This window comes from Heterodontus francisci, chromosome 4 (genome assembly GCF_036365525.1).
Source record: "Heterodontus francisci isolate sHetFra1 chromosome 4, sHetFra1.hap1, whole genome shotgun sequence".
Lineage (NCBI taxonomy): Eukaryota > Metazoa > Chordata > Chondrichthyes > Heterodontiformes > Heterodontidae > Heterodontus > Heterodontus francisci.
This window is the reverse complement of record NC_090374.1, coordinates 142,167,250-142,186,832: the sequence shown is the minus strand read 5'-3', so window position 1 is coordinate 142,186,832 and position 19,583 is coordinate 142,167,250. Positions and strand designations below refer to the sequence as shown.

The 19,583-nt window shown below is 41.7% G+C and overlaps 1 protein-coding gene across 7 annotated transcripts in view; it reads right to left on the bottom strand.

The window, feature by feature from the left end:
* The window catches only part of elavl2 (ELAV like neuron-specific RNA binding protein 2), a 91,568-nt gene that overhangs the window by 34,426 nt on the left and 37,559 nt on the right, over nucleotides 1–19,583 (bottom strand). The window lies entirely within an intron of this gene.

Genomic DNA, 19,583 nt, shown 5'->3' with positions numbered 1-19,583 from the left:
GGCATGATTGAAAAATCTCTGTTTAAGGTCAAATCAGCAAGAACCCTACATATTCAGGGTAGGGAGATCTGGTGCAAAGAATTCCCTTTATCCGAGACTATGATTTACTTTCCTCCCAAATAAATGCAACAACAAGTTAACTTGTGTAGTTAATCTCAATTCTTATCTAAAAATATCACTTTGGTATACTGAGAGACAAGTGCAACTTCTGCATTTAGATCAGAGTCAATGCTGTGATCAATGGACACAGCATCATGCGAAACCATACATTCTTTTTACATATCACTGAAATTTACTCATCTTGCCACAATCTGCTTTTGCGAGCTGCCAAAAACTTTGCTCATCCCATCAGCAGCCCTACCAATTTTATGCAGGAATAAATGCAGATTGTCTGACTGTTTGCCCATCACCAGTAGTGATCTTGATTTTTCAAGAAACTGGAACAGATATCAAAAAGAGAAATTGGACAAAATCTACCCCAACAGGTATCAAATACTTCAGTCTTGGGCATGGTTTGGCTTAACTGGCAAAATTCAGAGGAAACTGAGTTAACTTCACAATAATGGAGCATGGACGAAAGAGTGAAAAGTAGCATTATTGTGTGTCATGACAAAATTCCCTTGAACAGTTTAGACTCCCAGGGTTAACACTATAGGTCAGCCATCCCAACATTTAACAAAGGGCTGTGCATTTAGGGGACACATTGCTAGACAAGTAAACTAGGCACACTTCCACGAGGTCCAGGGATTTACTATACGACAGCATAAGACAGTGAGTGATATTTTGTAAACAGACAGCTGAACTTCAACTTTGGTCCAATTAAAGTTCAAAACAGACTGAAAATTCAAGACTTACTGATAACTGGTTTAAAAAGGAAAAAAGATTCTTCCATGCAAAATAAATTCTGGTTTAAAGGTAGGAAGACAAATCCTGGACATGTATTCCTGAAGAATTTACTGGCAAAAATTAGGTATTAAAAGGCCAAACAAGTTGCAATCCTATACATTTTGTACAAATTTACAGCAAACGCATGAAACAAAATTTCGGTCATATCTTACCATTGATCAGCTTTAAGCTTACTTCAGGTAGTGTCCATTTCAAAACTTACATTAACTCAGCCAAAGCTGATTAACAACTCATTCCCAAAATAGTGTCATGCTAGGCCCCACCTGCCAAGAATGAGGCACATGAATTTTGTCATGAAAATTGATTTTAAACCGTTACTGGAGTGAAGAAAGGACTGCTAAACAGATCACCTGTGGCTGGAAGAGACATTTGCATATTGAGTGTTTGGAAGGACAAAGCAGCCATTCCCTGACATATTTAACCCACAATGGACATTGGATTACCAGATGTTGAAGGTGGGGGGGCTCGCATTCCAGGCTGACTGCTAAGATGGCCGAATACACAAACCGACATGGTCAAACCAGCTTGTCACATGACTAACCTTCTGGACAACCTGAGTTTTTTGAATTTGTACAGTGTTTGGGCAGAAAGTCTGTTTGCTCCTGGATTGAGAAGATCTCTCTCCTGCCTGCTCCTATCACTTTCTCAAGCCTCTGAATCCAGTGAAGACACATGAACCCCAAGAGAGAAAAGTCTCCTACAACCAACAAGGTTTAAGGAAAATACCAGGCCCCAGCTAAAAGCAAGATCTACCTACAATCAAGGACTCTACAGTCCCACACCCTCTTGGCTGGTCTAGACATAGCAGCGGACGCCTTTCCCATACACTTGTTGATTTCTGCCTCAAGAGACAGGTGATCCGGAGCATGGGGGCAGGATATTGATGGACGGAGCATTTCTGACATGCTGTCCTCTTGAAAGCGATAGTTAGGCCAAATTCATTGCAGGCAGCCGCAAGCCTGTCAATGAGTCTCTGCAGACACTCTTCACTGTGGGATGTTAATGCAGCAAAGTCAAAAAGGAGTTCCCGGAGGAGGACTTTCCGTACTTTGATCTTTGCTCGAGACAGGCAAGGTTGAACAATCTGCCATCTGATCTTGTGGGGAGGAAAATTTCTTCTCCTGAAGACTTGAACGCATGCAAGAGCAGCAGAGAGAAAGAAGATCTCAAACAGTGCAAGTGCGAGAACACAGCCCTGTTTCTCACCACTCAGGATGGGAAAGGGGTCTGATGAGGCACCGTTACGCTGAATTGTGCCTTTCATATGTTCATGGAATGAGGTGATGATACTTAGTAGCTTTGGTGGACATCCGATCTTTGCTAGTAGTCTGAAGAGACCACGTCTGCTGACTAGGTCAAAGGCTTTGGTGAGATCAATGAAAGCAACGTAGAGGGGCATCCGCTGTTTGCGACATTTCTCCTGTAGTTGGCTAAGGGAGAACAGCATGTCAATGGTGGATCTCTGCTCGAAAGCCGCACTGTGCCTCAGGGTAAACATGCTCAGCCAGCTTCTGAAGTCTGTTTAAAACAACTCGAGCGAAGGCTTTCCCCACTGTGCTGAGCATGCCAGTATACGAAAAACAAAAGTCCGCATAAGACAGTAGTTTGACTGGCCAAAACCACAGATGGAGTACTGCAGGAGATGCCACATGTGGCAGGTTGAGGGGAAACCCCAACCTACAGTGAAGCCTGCACCCCTAAGTCCTTTACCACTGTTAGGTGGACCCTCCAGCAGAGGGCTGGTGAACTGTAAGAGACCCCCAAGAACCAAAAGGGACAGGCAGGCACAAAACTGGCAAAAGGTTAGACAGAGAAGGGGGGAAAAAAAGTGACCTAGAGGACAAGTTAAAGGAACTCCGGGAGGAAACCCAGATGAAAACCCCTGTACAGTCAGACAACCACGAAAAATGAGGTTAGACCCCACATCCACCTACGTAAATGCAGACGAGAAGCACCCCACCAGAGTTGCAAACTGCATTTACAGGAACCTGCAGAGACCAAGACTGACCTCTAGGGGGCAGAGAAACCATAAGGGTGATGCTTCACCTAGTCAAAGTGCCACAGGGGAGTGCAGTAGAGCCTCTACCAATACCTGCAGGGAGGCATGTCCTCTGGGAAAAAAGGGGAGATTAGCAAAGAATCCTTCTCCACAGCCAAAAAAGGAAAACCCACCCATCCCCTGAAGTCAAAAGCCTTTTCATGATTCAGCAAAGCAGTGAAAATATTCAGGAAAGACCCACCCACTACTGACTTTTATTTTAAAAATTACCTCCTCAGCAGGAAGATCCTACGCAGCCATGGAAATGGGCAAACGGAAGAGAAACTTACCAAAAACACATGTTTAATGGGATGCCAAAAAGGGGACATTTAAAGCAGCACTGGCACCAAGAGAAGACAAGCTGTCATAAGTTTTAGGAATTGAGTTAATGGGAATGAATGAGTGGAATTCATTGTTTTTTTTCTGTATCTTACCATTTTCTCTCGACCCTTTTCATGAAATGCACTTTTCTCAAATTGCATTTCATTCCGCTGGGTGTGGAGGTGTCATGCTAGGCCCCATCTGCCAAGAATGAGGCACAGTCATTTTAAACTGTTACTGGAGTTAAGAAAGGACTTGTTAAACAGATCAGCTGTGGCTGGAAAAGACTTTTGCATATTGACAGTGTTTGGGAAGGACAAAGCAGCCATTCCTTGATACATTCAACCCACAATGGACTGATCACCAGACGCTGAAGTTCATATTTCAGGTTGACTGCTAAGATGGCCGACTACACAAACTGACAGTCAAACCAGCTTGTCACCTGGCTAACCTGCTGGGCAACTTGAGTTTTTTTGAATTTGTAGAGTTTGGGAAGAAAGTCTGATTGCTCCTGGACGGAGATCTCTCTCCTGTCTGCTCCCATCTCTTTCTCACAAGCCTCTGAATCCATAGAAAACACAAACCTAAAAGAGAGTAAAGTCTCCTACAGCAAACAAGGTTCAAGAATCCTGGGCCCCAATGAAAAGCAAGATCTACCTACAATCAAAGGACTCTACAGTGAGCTCGAAGAACCGTAACAACTGTTCTAATATTGCCTCAAACTTTTCCACTCGATTTTTCTTCTGCTCTTTTCTCTCTCTATTTGCATGTGTATCATGTATGCTTGCTAGCATGGGCGCATCGTGGATCAGTGGGTGTCAACTGAATTAGTTTTAAGTTAGATAAATTTCAACCTTTCTTTAAACCTAAGAAGGCCTGTTTGTGCTGGTTTCTTTGCCTTATAATTGGAAAGCGGTGAACATGGATTCACAAAGGGGGATCCAAAAACATGGTGTTCAAGATGAAACCCCATTACATTAAGACCAGGTGAAGGTTGAGGGGGACCCCTAGACACTCTTCTCACCTGGTCGTAACAATAGTTTTAGTCAAGTAGCCGATAGCTTGCTTCAGTAATAACTTTGCCAAAAGCAAGTTATAATTGCACATGGTTGCATTCTGATGATTCATTAGTTATAATGTATAAAGTCGGAAACACTTCTGTATATTTTTGTTCAGTTCATAGTACTATTACAGAAAAAGCAGCTTTTTTTATTCTCCTGATGAGGGCAACACTAGCAATGTCGATTCCTAACAGGACTGAGGAAGGTGGTGTTTGTGGGCCTTCCTGAACCACTATAGTCTGTGATAATGGTGTAACTATAATGAGGGGCTAGGAATCGGACCTAGAAACGAGGCAGCAGTCAGGCTGTGAGCCAGTCACTGCACAGTATGTAGTGTCTACCCTGCCCTTGCTACCACACTTGCCTAATCCAGTTAAGTTTATGGCCAAGGGGGACTCCCAGGATATTGGGATAAAGCCAGTAATGCTCGTGTCAATGTAGGTCAGGGAGAAGTCAAAGGGCCTTAGTTAGAGATGGTCATTGACTGGCTGTGGTGCAGATGTTACTTGCCTTGTTCAACCAAAGGCAAGGTCCTGGCATAGGTTGATGCATGTAGCTTTATCATAAGAGTGGTGAATGCAGCTGAATATCAAAATAGCCCAATCCCATGATCATCTTAGGCAGTCCTTCAGGAACAAGGATGACTTTCTTCCACTCTAGGGTTGTGGGTCCTTAGGTGACTGAATTGTCCAATTCTAGATCCACACACTCTGCCACAGGTGGGGCAGATGGTATTTGGTGAGCCAAGTGGATGGGATGCTCAAATTTCTGAATGCTCCTTCTGCTGCTTGCACTTAGTCGCTGCCTGGGTAGGACGTCTTTCAAACTGGCTGGCACCTTCCCAGATGCTTTTTCTCCATTTTGGGCAGTCTCGGGCAGGAGATTCCCACGAATCAGTTGAGATGTAATTTTTTCAAGGAGGCTTTAAGGACATCCATGTAGTGCTTCCTGTGCCCTCCCGTGACGGAGCTCAGATTAGAAAGCTTGTCTCGTCAGGCATGCAGACGATGTAGCCTGCCCAACTTAACTGTCTAGCCATGACTAGTGTCTCGAAACTAGGGGTGTTGGCCTGAGGGGGAACACAGATATCAGCAAAGACCTCAAATCTGGCAACAAGCTCACGGTCTACAAGGCCGCAGTATTACTTGCCCTCCTGTATGCAGAAACATGGACACTACAGCAGACATCTCAAAGTCTTGGAGAGATCACCAGCGATGCCACTGCAGGATCCTGCAAATTCAGTGGTAGAACAGGCGCTCCAATATCATATTTATGGTGGTGGCAAGGTCACCCCTACTTTAGATAGTTGCATTTGAAAGGGTTCAAAACTTAAATGAACAAGTTTGAAGCAACATACTTGAGCACAATTTAAAGCCAGAAGATAAAGTTACAAACCTCAAGCAAAGCTAGAGCTTAAAAAACCACCCCTCATCCCACACCAAAAAAAGCAGGATAGAGATCATGTAGAACAGTTGAGAGGATTAGTCCAAGAAAAAAAAAGGTTGAATTGCATATTATTTACAGCATCAGGTCATCTCTAAGCCAATGGATCATTTCTGCAGTGTAGGCAGGTATGATAACTAATTTCCATTCAGCAAGATCCCACAAACAGCAGATTGAATGACCAGTTGCATTCTTTGGTTGAGGGATAAATGTTGGATAGGACATCAGAAGAACTCCCCTGCTCTTACTAAAAAATTGTAAGACCCTATAACTGTCCTGTAGCTTCAACTAGTGGTCAGCAGTGCAACAGATGTAGTGCAGTGGGCATCAGTAGGCTGTGCAGCATAAAACCAACAAAAAAGGAGACCACATACATTTTCCCACTGAAAGAAACCCCAAAGACACCCAAAGACCTTCAATGTAGCAATTTTGAGATTTCTCTATTTGGCCATAGAAGGATTGGAGTGCACTTTATATGGCACTATGCTCACAGAATAGTCACTGACTAGGAGGACAGTTTAAACAAAACATCGGTCCAGATTGAATAGTCTGAACAGAGTTAGAATAGAACGAAATCAATTGGCTCAGTCAGCATTTATCCTCCATATAAGCAAACACAGCTAACATTTACCCTTCATCCATCTATACAATCTAATATGCAATTGTCATGCCAGCTGGCTTTATTGAATGATAATTTTCTTTGGTCCATCTGAATTTAAATTTCTCAAAAAAAAACATTTAAAAAAGGATGACTTTGCTGACAGCTTAAGATGGCTACCGAATTAGCAACACTGTATCCTACACTGCAATGCTTGAGGAGGGAGACAAAATGTCTGCTCAGTCCCCAGCACGAACCAAGACCCAGGAAGTTTAAAAGGAACTGTTTTTCTTAGCAAGAGGGAAATACTAACTTATATTTGAATGACTGAGTGACCGTCATGTGGCAGGCTTCTCCCCACCTGCAGTTTTACGCTGGTGTCTTTCTGCAGCAGAGACATGACCAGATTCTGACATGAGCAGACCCAAGTGGGGGGCGGCCTCTCCTTTCCGGCTTGAAAGCTTCCAAATCCTACCTGTTGACTGACCATTTTTGCATACTCCGGCTACAATCAGTAACCCCAGAGGAAATCATCCGCATCACTGTCTCAAAGAGACCCACCAAACCAGACATCTACCTCGACAAATGAAAAGCCTCAGGACCACCAAATTCAGCTAGAAGCCAACTGAATCACCAAACTCGAGTGTATACTTACGGACTCTATCCAAACCAATCTACCTTTCTGCACTCTACTCTAACGTATGTGTGTAAACTTCTTTTGGGCCTCCTTATCTCGAGAGACAATGGATACGCGCCTGGAGGTGGTCAGTGGTTTGTGAACCTTCCGTGTTGTTTCAGTCGCTGTGAGGCAACTATGGAGTGACCTCTCCATGGCGCATGCCTGGGCAAATTTATGGAGGTTGAGAGTTGCCCAGTCGTCAAAACCCCCCTCTCGGCCTTTCTGGTGGGGTCCAAAGGAGTGCAGGACACGACGTTTGGCACCAGTATGGCTGCAGGAACTGCCGGAAACATGCCAAAGGTGACACATGACCGCCTACGGGGTTCCGCTCCGGATTTTCTGTTAGGGTTTACTCCCTTAGCCTTGGTCTCTCCCGAGACGCCCACAAGGCAGTGGGGTTGTTGGGGCCTTAAAGACACCAAAGACCAGATCAGATGCATCTGAGGATACAGAGCATAATGCAGACTGTCAAACCCATGGACCCTTGCAGAGGTTGGCAACTTCGAGACAGCTTGAGAGCAGAAAACTGGACACAAAAAGGAGAAAAGAACCCACTAAAAGCAGGTCATATGACACTATAGCTGCAGCCTCGACACTGAGTTGGAGTTTTCAGATAACGCTGCATTCAATCACTGGGACTCTGCCCTCTGGCTGCTTTTTATTACACTATGATTCTGATTTTAAATACAATGAAGCAATTTCTATTGGAAGATTTCATTTACAGGAGCTAATATGTCTGTCTTTCTAAACAATTTAATATGAGTAATGATACAGGAGATATATATGATGTCATGGTCCTGTAGTTTTTTAATTTCAGAACATGCGGTTTGCCTTTAAGGCTTGCAAGGGATCAGTACTGCTTTAAGAGCTGGCAAGCCTAAGGAGTTATAGGAAGGTGCATTTTCGTTGCCTTAGAAACAGCCATTTGGAGACTGCGATTCAAAGGGTGCATTCTCGATACCATGGAAACAGCCACTGGGAGTGAGCCTGATGCGATACACTTGTTCCAATTCAGTTTGAACTGGCTTTTAGTGAGACAGTTTGTTCTAACAGACAGAACACTCAGACAGATACAGAGGACACAGCTGTGATGAGCACACCTGAAAAAGAGCTATCAACCATTTAAACTGAAGGAAGAAGATTTTAGTCTGTTTTATTATCTCTCAAAATTCTAAAAAAAGTCAAGCCAAAACAGAGATCTCTGGTAATTTAAATTGAAGGAAGGGAAGTTAGACTGTGACAATCTTTTATCCCTCAAGAACTCTAAAGTCAGATTGATTCTGTTGAAAGTGTTTGCAAGTCATTAACTGTTGAAATTCACTGGAGGAGGAAAGCAACATCCTGTGAGGACTTCGAGCAACATTGGACTGTAAATTTGCAAGGACTCTAATTTTATCTATTTTAAATGTTGTTTATATCTTCATAGTGCTTAAGAATTTAGTTCTTCTAATTAAAGAGTTAATTTGTTGATTTAAAGACACCTGGTTTGGTTAGCCTCATTTGGGGGTTAATAGATGGTACAATTTGGTGGGTCTTTCTTTAATTTGGAAAGTTTTAAATGATATGTTAGGCGATCTGTGGAGCGACGGAATTGCATTATCAGTGCGTCTCTCCCACCACAATCAGAATCGTACATTTTGATGGGGGCTTCGACTGGAGCGGTCGATTGTAACAATTATACACAAAAAATCAGAATGTTTGCCCACCCTTCCTCTGTGTCACATTCGCAACATGCACTGCAAAATAAAATAACAAACAGAACTGAACAGATCCAGGATTGTAGGAAACAAAGCAAGAAAATCTAGAAATCAACACTAAGAATTTTTAAGGAATGTAAACAGAAAATGGTGGAAATGCTCAGCAGGTTAGGCAGCAGCTGTGGAAAGAGAAACAAAGTTAGCGTTTCAGATTGATGATCTTTCATCAGAACTGGAAAATGTGACAGATGTAACAGGTTTTAAGCAAGAGGGGTGGGGGAGGAAAGAACTAAAGCAAAGGTCTGTGACAGTGTGGAAGGCAGAAGAGATTAAATGACAAGAGGGATGATGGTGCAAAGCAAAATGGGGTGGTAATGGGACAAGTAAAGAAACAAAATATATGTTTAGCAATGATGAAAATAGGGGGAAAAAAGAATTACCAGTACTTGCTACCTGAAAAAAAATGGGAGCAGTGGTAAAGATCTGAAATTGTTGACGTTAGGCCAGAAGGCTGTAAATTGCCTGATCAAAAAGGTGTTGTTCCTCAAGCTTCACTGGAATCGTGTAGGAGGCCGAGAGCAGAGAAGTCAGAGTGAGTGTGGGGCAGAGAATTAAAATCACAAGCAACCTGAATGCTGGTCGACTGAACAGAGGTGTTCAACAAAGCAACCACACAATCTGCATTTGGTCTCCCCAAAGTAGAGAAGGCCATATCTTGAGTATCCTAAATTAATTAATTCATGAATTAATGTGTAAACTAATACAAATAATAAATATCTGCGTGTAAACATGTTTATTATTTTCATTAGTTCAGTTTAGGTACAATAAAATTAACCTGTTAACTCAAGAAAACTTATCAGATTGGTTCTTATAGCAAAATAATCAAACACCCACATGAATTGGCTCGTACATCCACTTTATGAATTAAACTTGTTGTGGTCAAACAAGGAGGGAAATCCTTTGACCCCACCTCACTTGGCCATAACACTATGTTAACAGTTTCCTCCTTAACCAAGGTGCTGAATTACATAACCTCAGTATTCTTGCAACAGCAGAAAGAAATTTAAAATGGGTTGCAAGGGTCTGCTATAGACCTAGTTCCATCTTTCCCTCATCTGCATTGTTCTAATGCAAAGTGTCAACCTCAAGTCTTTGTATTTGCATTTCCTTATGACAGAAAACATCCTAGATTAAATCAATTCTTTTCTAAAGTCTTAATATTGTTCCTATAGTGTGGACCCCAATGCTGCACAATACTCTAATTGAGGTCTTAATGTTTATGTTTAGACTAACCAGCAACTCATTTAATTACATATTTACAGTAGAAAGAGCCCATGTTGTTTAAGCACCACTCAAGTCTCCTCCCACCCTTCAAACCCCAACATATCTTCATACGTACAAGACATATGAACATACATACAAATTAGGAATAGGCCACTGGGCCCCTTGAGCCTGCACCGCCATTCAAGATAATGGTTGATCTGATTGGAATGTGAAGTCAGTTACAGTCTACCCACGATAAGCTTTCACGCCCTTACTCATCAAGAATCTACCTCTGCCTTAAAAATGATTTAAAGACTGCTTCCACTGCCTTTTGAGGAAGAGTGTTCCAAAGACACTCAGCCCTCAAAACATCTCATCTCAGTCTTAAATGGGCGATCCCTTATTTTGAAACAGTAACCTCTAGTTCTAAATTCTCCCACAAGGGAGAACATCCTTTCCACATCCCCCACCCCCTGTCGTCAAGACCCCTCAGGATCTTGTATGTTTCAAACAAGTCACCTCTTACTCTTGTAGAGTCCAGCAGATACAAGCCTAGCCTGTCCAACCTTTCCTCAAAACAATCCACCCATTCCAGGTATTACTCTAGTAAACCTTCTCTGAACTGCTTCCAATGCATTTACATCCTTCCATAAATGACACCAATACTGTACACAGTACTCCAGATCTGATCTCACCAATGCCCTGTATAATTGAAGCATTACCTCCCTACTTTTGTATTAGAGTTCCCTTGCAATAAACGATAACATTCTATTAGCATGCAGGATTGGCAAGCAATTCGGAAAGCTAACATTTTGCACTTCATGCACTAGGACACCCAGATCCCTCTGCATCTCTGCAATCTTTCACCATTTAGATACGCTTTTTTTATATTCTTCCTGCCAAAATGGACAATTCCACATTTTCCCACATTATACTCCATTTGCCAGATCTTTGCCCACTCAATCTATCTATATCCCTTTGTGAAGGGGACACAAGGAAGCGACAACTTACTTTCCTTCCTATCTTTGTCTCATCCGTAAATTTAGCAACTTATGCCTTCAGTCCCTTCGCCCAAGTCATTTATATAAACTGTAAAAATTTCAAGCCCCAGCACTGATCCCTGCAGCACACCACCAGTTACATCTTGCCAACCAGAAAATGACCCATTTATGCCTTCTGTTTTCTGTTAGCTAGCCAATCTTCTATTTATGCCAATGTTACCCCCTACACTGCCAGCTTTTATTTGCCGCAATAACCTTTGATGTGGCACCTTATCAAATGCCTTTTGGAAATCCAAGTACAGTACATCCATTGGTTCTCCTTTATCCACAGCATGTTACATCAAAAAAAACTTCAATAAATTGGTTAAGCATGATTTCCCTTTCACAAAACCATGTTCACTCTGCCTGATTACCTTGAATTATTCTATTAAATAGCAAGCATTTTCCCTGTGACAGATATTAAGCTAACTGGTCTGTAGTCTCCAGCTTTCAGCCTCCCTTTTTGAATAAAATTTGTTATTTCCCAATCTAATGGAACCTCCTCAGAATCAGGAATTTTGGCAAATAAAAACCAACAGAAATATCTCACTAGTCACTTCTTTTAGGACCTTAGGATGAAGTCCCCAAGGACCCGGGGACTGGTCAACCCACAGCTCCAACAATTTGCTCAGTACCACTTCTCTGGTGATTGTAATTTTGTTGAATTTCTCCCTTCCATTTCCTGATTTACAACTATTTCTGGGATGTTACTTGTATCCTCTATAGTGAAGATGCTTAACACCTGTTCAATTCATCTGCCATCTCCTTATTTTCCATTATTAATTCCCAGACTCACTTTCTACAGACCAATGCTCACTTTGTTGACTTTTCTTTCAAGAAATCTAGAGCAACTCATTTCCAGCTAGCTTTCTCATACTAATTTTCCCTCAATCTTTAGTCATTGCTGCTTTTTTTTTTTAAATATTGTCCAACCTTCTGACCTGCCACCCATCTTTGCACAATTATGCTTTTTGTTTAAGTTTGATACCATCTTTAACTTTTAGTTAACCATGGGTGGTGGATCCTCCCCTTGGAATTGCTCTCGCGTTGGAATGTATCTGTGTATTCTGAAATATCGCCTTAAATGTCTGCCACTGCATCTCTTGACGATCTCAACTTAATTTCCCAGTTCACTTTAGCTAGCTCTGCTTTCATGCCCTCAACTACCCTTATTTATGTTTAAAATACTCATCTTTGAACTAATCTTCTCTTCTTCAAACTGAATGTAAAAATTCAATCATATGATTGCTGCTACCTAGGGGCACCTTCACCATGAGGTCATCAATTAATCCTCTCAGTCACCTATTCATTTCTCCATCACGTGCAATCATGGGGGATTTTAATCTAGACTGGAAGAATCAGATGGGCAAAAGTAGTCTGGATGAGGAGTTCATTGAATATTTTTGGGATAGTTTCTATATAGATTAAAATCCATGATCGTCACCCATTCATTTCTCCATCATGTGCTTATCCATCTTCCCCTTAAATATATTAAGGGTACTCACCTTAACTACTCCTTATGGTGGTCTGATGCACATTCTAAATCACTGGGTAAAGTTTTCCTGAATTAGCCATTGGATTTACTAGTGACTATTAGATTTATGACCCCTAGTTCTGTTTTGCCCCACAAATGAAACCATCTCTATATCTACCCTATCAAACCCTTTCATAATCTTCAGCCCATCAGGTCATCCCTCAATCTTCCCTTTTCTAAAGAGAGCCTCAAGCCTGTTAAAACTTTCCCAATAGGTACAAGCCCTCAATTCTGGTATCAATCTTTTTCGCACCTTCTGCGCTGCATCTATAATCTTTTCATAAGAACTGTTCAAAGTACTCCAAGTGTAGTCTAACCAAGGGTTCTATAAAAGTTGAGCGTAACTTCTCTGCTTTTCACTCTACATCTAGTGATAAAACCTAGAATTTCATCAGCTTTATTTTTAAAAAGCAGCCTCAACCTGCCTTTAAATGTCCTGTGAACCAGCACCCCAAATTCCTCTGCTCTTCCACAGCAGCAAGCCTACCATCAGTACATAATCACTGCTATTATAGCTACCATTCATACATTTGGTGTTGGAATGCCTCCTATTTTGCTCAGCCAACAGGCAAGTTTTTAGGGTCTTGCAGCAACAGCAGTAAGCCAGTTTGTTTGGTAGGTCAATCCAGAGAACTGGGATGGTTTGGAAGTCCTTAGTTCCCTGTCCAGCTAGGAAAAAGTTGAGACAGATTGGAATATTTAGCAAGGGAGATATAGAGTGGTCCAACATGTCCTCAATATAGAGCTAGTCAGATTTAGAGAAATCACTAGCCAGAAAAGTAACATTAGCCCTTTAACAGCAATTTTTGTCTAAATGTTAGAAGACATGCGGCTGTATTAAATTCATTACTATCCATTTATGAATCAATTGATACATATTCAACCCGCTCACTGCAGAGAAATCAGTCCACCTTTCTGAAGATTAGAGAATCAAATATGGTGTGACAAGATTACCAGTATCCAATTCATTTTAACAAATTGTTTTAGCTACAGCTGATGTTATATCTAAAATGTTGGGCAGTAATTGAAAACTTAATTGTAAAGGACATAGGATCTGTTTCAGAAGACCAGTCAAGCTGAACCCAGAGACTATGTACTCAAATTTGTAAGAGCTAGGGAAATGCTAACAATTAGGAAACATGTTACCACAGTACAATCAAGTAAAAATCTACTACAATTAACTGGACCAGCTTCAATAGGTACCAGTATTGGCTGCTTGCCAAATCTCAGTTGCAGATGCGCATTTTAGTCACCATAGCTTGAACCCAGGGGGTGGAGCCAAGATGATCTGGAAATGGTTACAGTTCCCTCAAAATTTTCAACATTTCCCCAGCCTGGTGGCAATGAAAAAACCTGGCAAAACTGATGAGTCAGTGTTCACAAGTGTTTTGACTTTTCTGGATAAGAGGCTACATATTCACCTCTTCAAAGCAAATGGAGAATGAAATTGAAGCATTACCTGCCAGACCCTAGACAGGCTTCATAATTCTGGACCTTATGCAGTGTTCATGAACAGAAAATAATTGGGTAAGGGTGTACAAGTATCAAAATTGTTGGAAAGCAAAGTTGAGATCAAACAGACTATGATTTTAATTTTACCCAGAGTTCTCAACCAAAATGTTTTGAAACAAAAACATGTTCCAGATGTGTAATAGCTTTACAAAATTTTAAAATGCTGCATAAAAGTGAGATCTTTGTAGGAACTACTTGCAGAGAAAAAGCAGGCTCATTTCGTGAAGACTACACAAAGAAAAAAAAATGCTTTGGATGCACAACACAAAAAAAAAACAGGATTACCAAGTAGATCAAAATTCCTGAAGTACAAACTGCCCAGGAAGACGTCTCATACAAGAGAGCTCCAAAAATTGCTGTAGAAATGCATTTCAGGGTGGCTTCAGTGGAAACCGCCCCCCCTCCAAAAATGAGTAGTTCCTCTCCTTTTGTTGCCCACCACCCCCTCCCAACTCACCAATTGCTCATCTACACAGCAGATTTTAAAATTTAAGTTTTCAAGCAGACTTCAACCAAATACATAAACACTTTTTAAATCTTAAGTCATTGAATTTTGATTTAGATCCAGTAAGTACATTCTATACTGTTCCACAAGATTTACTTCCAACAGGGCATGTTAGAATTGTTTTATACTTCTACTTCCAAATTCATTCCATAATTTCAAAAACAGTAGAGGCAAACATAAGGCTTACTGCTGTAGCAAATTCTATGTAGTTTTGAGTTCACTACATGGCACTTTTCCTAGGATGGCTCTGAAGGGAACATAGTGCATGGTAAAAAACAGAAAAGCTTCATTTATATATTAAAGCAGATTATTCAAGATAATTGAGCAGTATTTTAGACTATGGTTTTCCCGCCTTCAAGTTTTTCAAATTTTTTTTTTATTTCCAAAATGTACTTTATTCATAAACATCTGTAAAAATTACATTGCCAGACAGTTTCCAAACAGCACCAAAAAATACAAACAGTGCAAGGGAGATCAGTTTCCTTCAATACTGTCATGAGTTTCTTCCCAACCCTTCCGTTTCACAATTGTCATGTCAATTACAGTTTTACATTTACAGCAATTGAGAATATTAACGATACAGTTCGAGGGGTTTCCCATGGATCCAGCCCCTCAGTCCAGCTTGGTGGGGGAACCTTACACTGTGGTCTTTCCCCATTGAGCCTTTGCTGCGGCTGCCCCAAGCTTTAGTGCGTCCCTCAGCACGTAGTCCTGGACCTTGGAATGTGCCAGTCTGCAACATTCGGTGATGGACAACTCTTTGCGCTGGAAGACCAGCAAGTTTCGGGCAGACCAAAGGGCGTCTTTTCACCGAATTGATAGTCCTCCAGCAGCAGTTGATGTTTGTCTCGGTGTGCGTCCCTGGGAACAGCCCGTAGAGCAGACTCCTGTGTTACAGAGCTGCTTGGGATGAACCTTGACAAAAACCACTGTATCTCTTTCCACACCTGCTTTGCAAAGGCACATTCCACGAGGTTTTTCAAATAGAAAGCAAAAGCAAGCCTGCTTTTATTCTGACTTGAACTAATTTCATGGCACCAAGGAACACACTTGCACCTACTCACAAGTAAGTCAATGCAGCTAGTCAAAGGCATTTAAACCAGCAGTGCTTCAACATGAATGTTTACATTCTTGTCAGGACATTTAAATATCCTCGCTTTTGGATCATGACTTACTATACAGGAAAGAGGGAAATAACATTTAAAATGTTCTGCAGGGAATGGCTAAAACTTCATTACTGCTAATGCATTTAAGGCTTTCTGTAAGGCCATGCCATAAAAACTGCGAGTGAATGGCAAGCTTAAAACAAATATATCTGATCTGTAAACAAAACAATGCCAAAAATAAGTGGAGAATGCCAACTGAAAGTCTTATCATAGCTGGCGTTTCTAGTTTTGTATACAGGTATTAATATACTTAAAGTAAAAGGAAATTTGAAATTATATAGCACCTTTTACTTCCTCACTGTCTCAAAGTGCTTCAACAGCAATGAGTTAATTTTTGAAACTTAACTTCTGTAGAACAAAATGCAGCCAATTTGGACAGATCAAGGTTCCACAACAGCAATGAGAAATGACTAGTGTTCTGGTAGTGCTGGGTAGCATATTAGGAAAACTGCTCCACTTCCCAGAGTATCCTCCTGAACAAGCAGATGGGATTTTGGTTTAATACATCTAAATGACACCACTTCCAAGAATAAATCAAACTCAGTTCTGCGCTGAAGCATCAGCCTAGACCACACCCAAGTCGCTGACACATGAACTCATGACCTTCAAAGCACAGCAATAGCATTTCAGTTTCTAAGAACTCCAGATTTATGTCCAAATCTTCAGTTACCCACTGATATCTGCTGGCTATCCATCCTCACTACATCAAGTTGCAAGCTCCTGCTCCACCCAATCTCTGCAAACTCTCTTCCAGTCAAACATCCCTTACCAAAATGTTCTGCTTCCCTGATTTTGGCCTTTATCTCCCACCATTCCATTTACATTAGGCCAGCTTTCTAAAACTCCCCTTTTACATCACTTTGCTTCCACCTTAGTCATGTCAAAACCCATCTTTCAACAAGTTTTTTTACTTCATTTCCTAACCTCTACCTGCAGCAGCATTCACAATCTTAATGGGGCACTTGACATATTAAATGCACTATGCAAGTTGTGTAATTTGCCACTTGAAAGTTTACGAGTTATTTTATATTGGGTGATTGCACCAGGAAAATAAAAGGAGATCCTGGGAGGACTACATTCGATTAAGGGAACTGTGGATAAAATGAATGAACTTAAAACACAAGTTATTTTGGCAACACTAAAATTAAGTATGGAGTTTCACTTTACCTCACCATGAATCCCACCTTTTAATGAATATGGTGGGAGGCAGGAGAATATTGCTTTTGCCCTCTTCTGCAAGTGATGCAGTGGATAAGACAGCCTACATAATCCTATGCAATAATAGTTTACCCCAGTGCGAACCATGAATTCATCATAGAGATGACAATGAAATCAGTCTTTTGCTCTTCCATCTGACCTCTTGGTCTTTGCATCTAACAAAACAGCTTTAGTGATTAGAATTCACTTACAGAAATATGGCCTGCTCCCACCAAAAAAGTGCCTGCTTTATAATCTGCACTGGACTTTTTGGGAGTGAAATCAATTGTGCAGGATTAGTTACCATTGTTATAACTAATACAGGCTGAAGATAGCAAGACACCATCTGAAAAGAGAATCAGCTCTGTACTGAGGCTATGAATTCATTCATTTTGGGCAACTATAATACAGGGCAATACAAAAGCAATTTGAGTGGTAAAGTTAGATTCAATTGTGGCTTTCAAGGGAAAAGCTTTCCTCGGAAAGGAAAAGCTATGAGGAAAGGGCAGAGAAGTAGGACTAGTTAAATTGCTCTCTGCCAGCTCAAACTCGATGGGCCAAATGGCTTCCTGTACTGAAACCATTCTCTAATTCTATGAGTGCAAGGAATTCAAAAGCTGTGTAAAGTGTGTTAAGACCAGGTGAGGCAGAGGTCCAGGGCTCCCCTCAGCCTTTTTCCTGGTTTGGCTGTAACCAGGTTTAATTTTTAAAACACTGTTTTTAGCTTCCTCAGAGTCCTTGCTCACTGCTCTCTAATTGTAATGGTAAAGAAATCAACCAGACAGGCTTTCGCAGATTTAAAGAAAGGTGCAAGTTTACTAACCTTAAAACTCTAATTCAGTTAAAAGTACTAAACATACACAGCACATCCATGCTAGCACGCATGTGATAAACACACGTAAATAGAGACAGAGGAGGAGAAAGCATTAACTGGGGGGGAGGGGGGGGGGGGGGGGAAAAAGAGGTTTAAAAAAGTGATAGCTGGAGTTCAGTTGTAAAGTCTTTGATTGAAGTCAAGTCTTGCAGTTCTTGTTGTGGCCCAATACACACTTTCAAACTCGAGAGCGGGAGAGGGAGCGTGTTGCAGTTGCTTCCAAAAACCTGTTGTGTCAGGCACAATTCAAAAACCCCCAGGTTGGCTAGCAGGTTAGTCTTGTGACTAGCTCCTTGTATAGAACAGCCTCACCTGCGAGATTTGTGGATTCCTTAAAGCTGAACAGACTCAGTGGGCAGGGGGTTTGGTGCGGGGTGGAGAAAAAAAAAGAGAGAGGGGGATAGAAAGAGAGGAGTTGGAATGCTGGCTCTTGCACAATGTCTTTTGATCATCACTACGGATAAAATCCATCTGGCTAATTGAATCATGGAGTAGTTCCATTGTCTTCATGCAACTGTCTTTTAAATACAAATGTGCAGCTATGTTTTCAGCCACAGTTGTGGTCTTTTTAAACAAGTTAGAGTCAGTTATACAGCACAGAAACAGGCCCTTCGGCCCATCGTGTCCGTGCTGGCCATCATATCTATTCTAATCCCATATTCCTGCACCTGACCTGTAGCCTTGTATGCTATGGCGTTTCAAGTGCTCATCTAAATATTTCTTAAGTGTTGAGGGTTCATGCCTCTACTGCCCCTTCAGGCAGTGCATTCCAGATTCCAACCACCCCCTGGGTGAAAAAGTCTTTTATCAAAACCCCTCTAAACCTCCTGCCCCTTGCCTTAAATCTAAGCCCCCTGGTTATTAACCCCTCCACTAAGGGAGAAAGGTTCTTCCTGTCTACCTTATCCAGGCCCCTCAATTTTGTATACCTCAATCAGGTCCCCCCCCCCCCCCCTCAGCCTTCTCTGCTCTAAGGAAAACCCCAGCCTTTCCAGTCTTTTCATAGCTGAAATGCTCCAGTCCAGGCAACATCCTGGTGAATCCCCTCTGCACCCTCTCCAGTGCAATCACATCCTTCCTATTATATGGCAACTAGAACTGTACACAGTACTTCAGCTGTGGCCTAACTAGCATTTTATACAGCTCCATCATAACATCCCTGCTCTTATAGTCTATGCCTCAGCTAATAAAGGCAAATATCCCAAACGCTTTCCAAACCACCTTATCTACCTGTGCTGCTGCCTTCAGTGATCTATGAACAAGTGCACCAAGGTCCCTCTGACCCTCTGTACTTCCTAGGGTCCTACCATCCATTGTATATTCCCTTGCCTTGTTAGTCCTCCCAAAATGCATCACCTCTCACCTCAGGATTAAATTCCATTTGCCACTGCTCTGCCCATCTATATCGTCCTGGAATCTAAGGCTTTCCTCCTCACTATTTACGACACCACCAATTTTTGTGTCATCTGTGACCTTACTGATCATACCTCATTCACGTCTAAATCATTAACGTACACTACAAACAGCAAGGGTCCCAGCACCAATCCTTGCGTTACACCACTGGTCACAGGCTTCCAATCACAAAAAAAACTCTCGACCATCACCCTCTGCCTCCTGCCACTAAGCCAATTTTGGATCCAATTTGCCAAATTGCCCTGAATCCCATGGGCTCTTACCTTCTTGACCAATCTCCCATGTGGGACCTTAACAAAAGCCTTACTGAAGTCTATGTAGACTACATCAAATGCT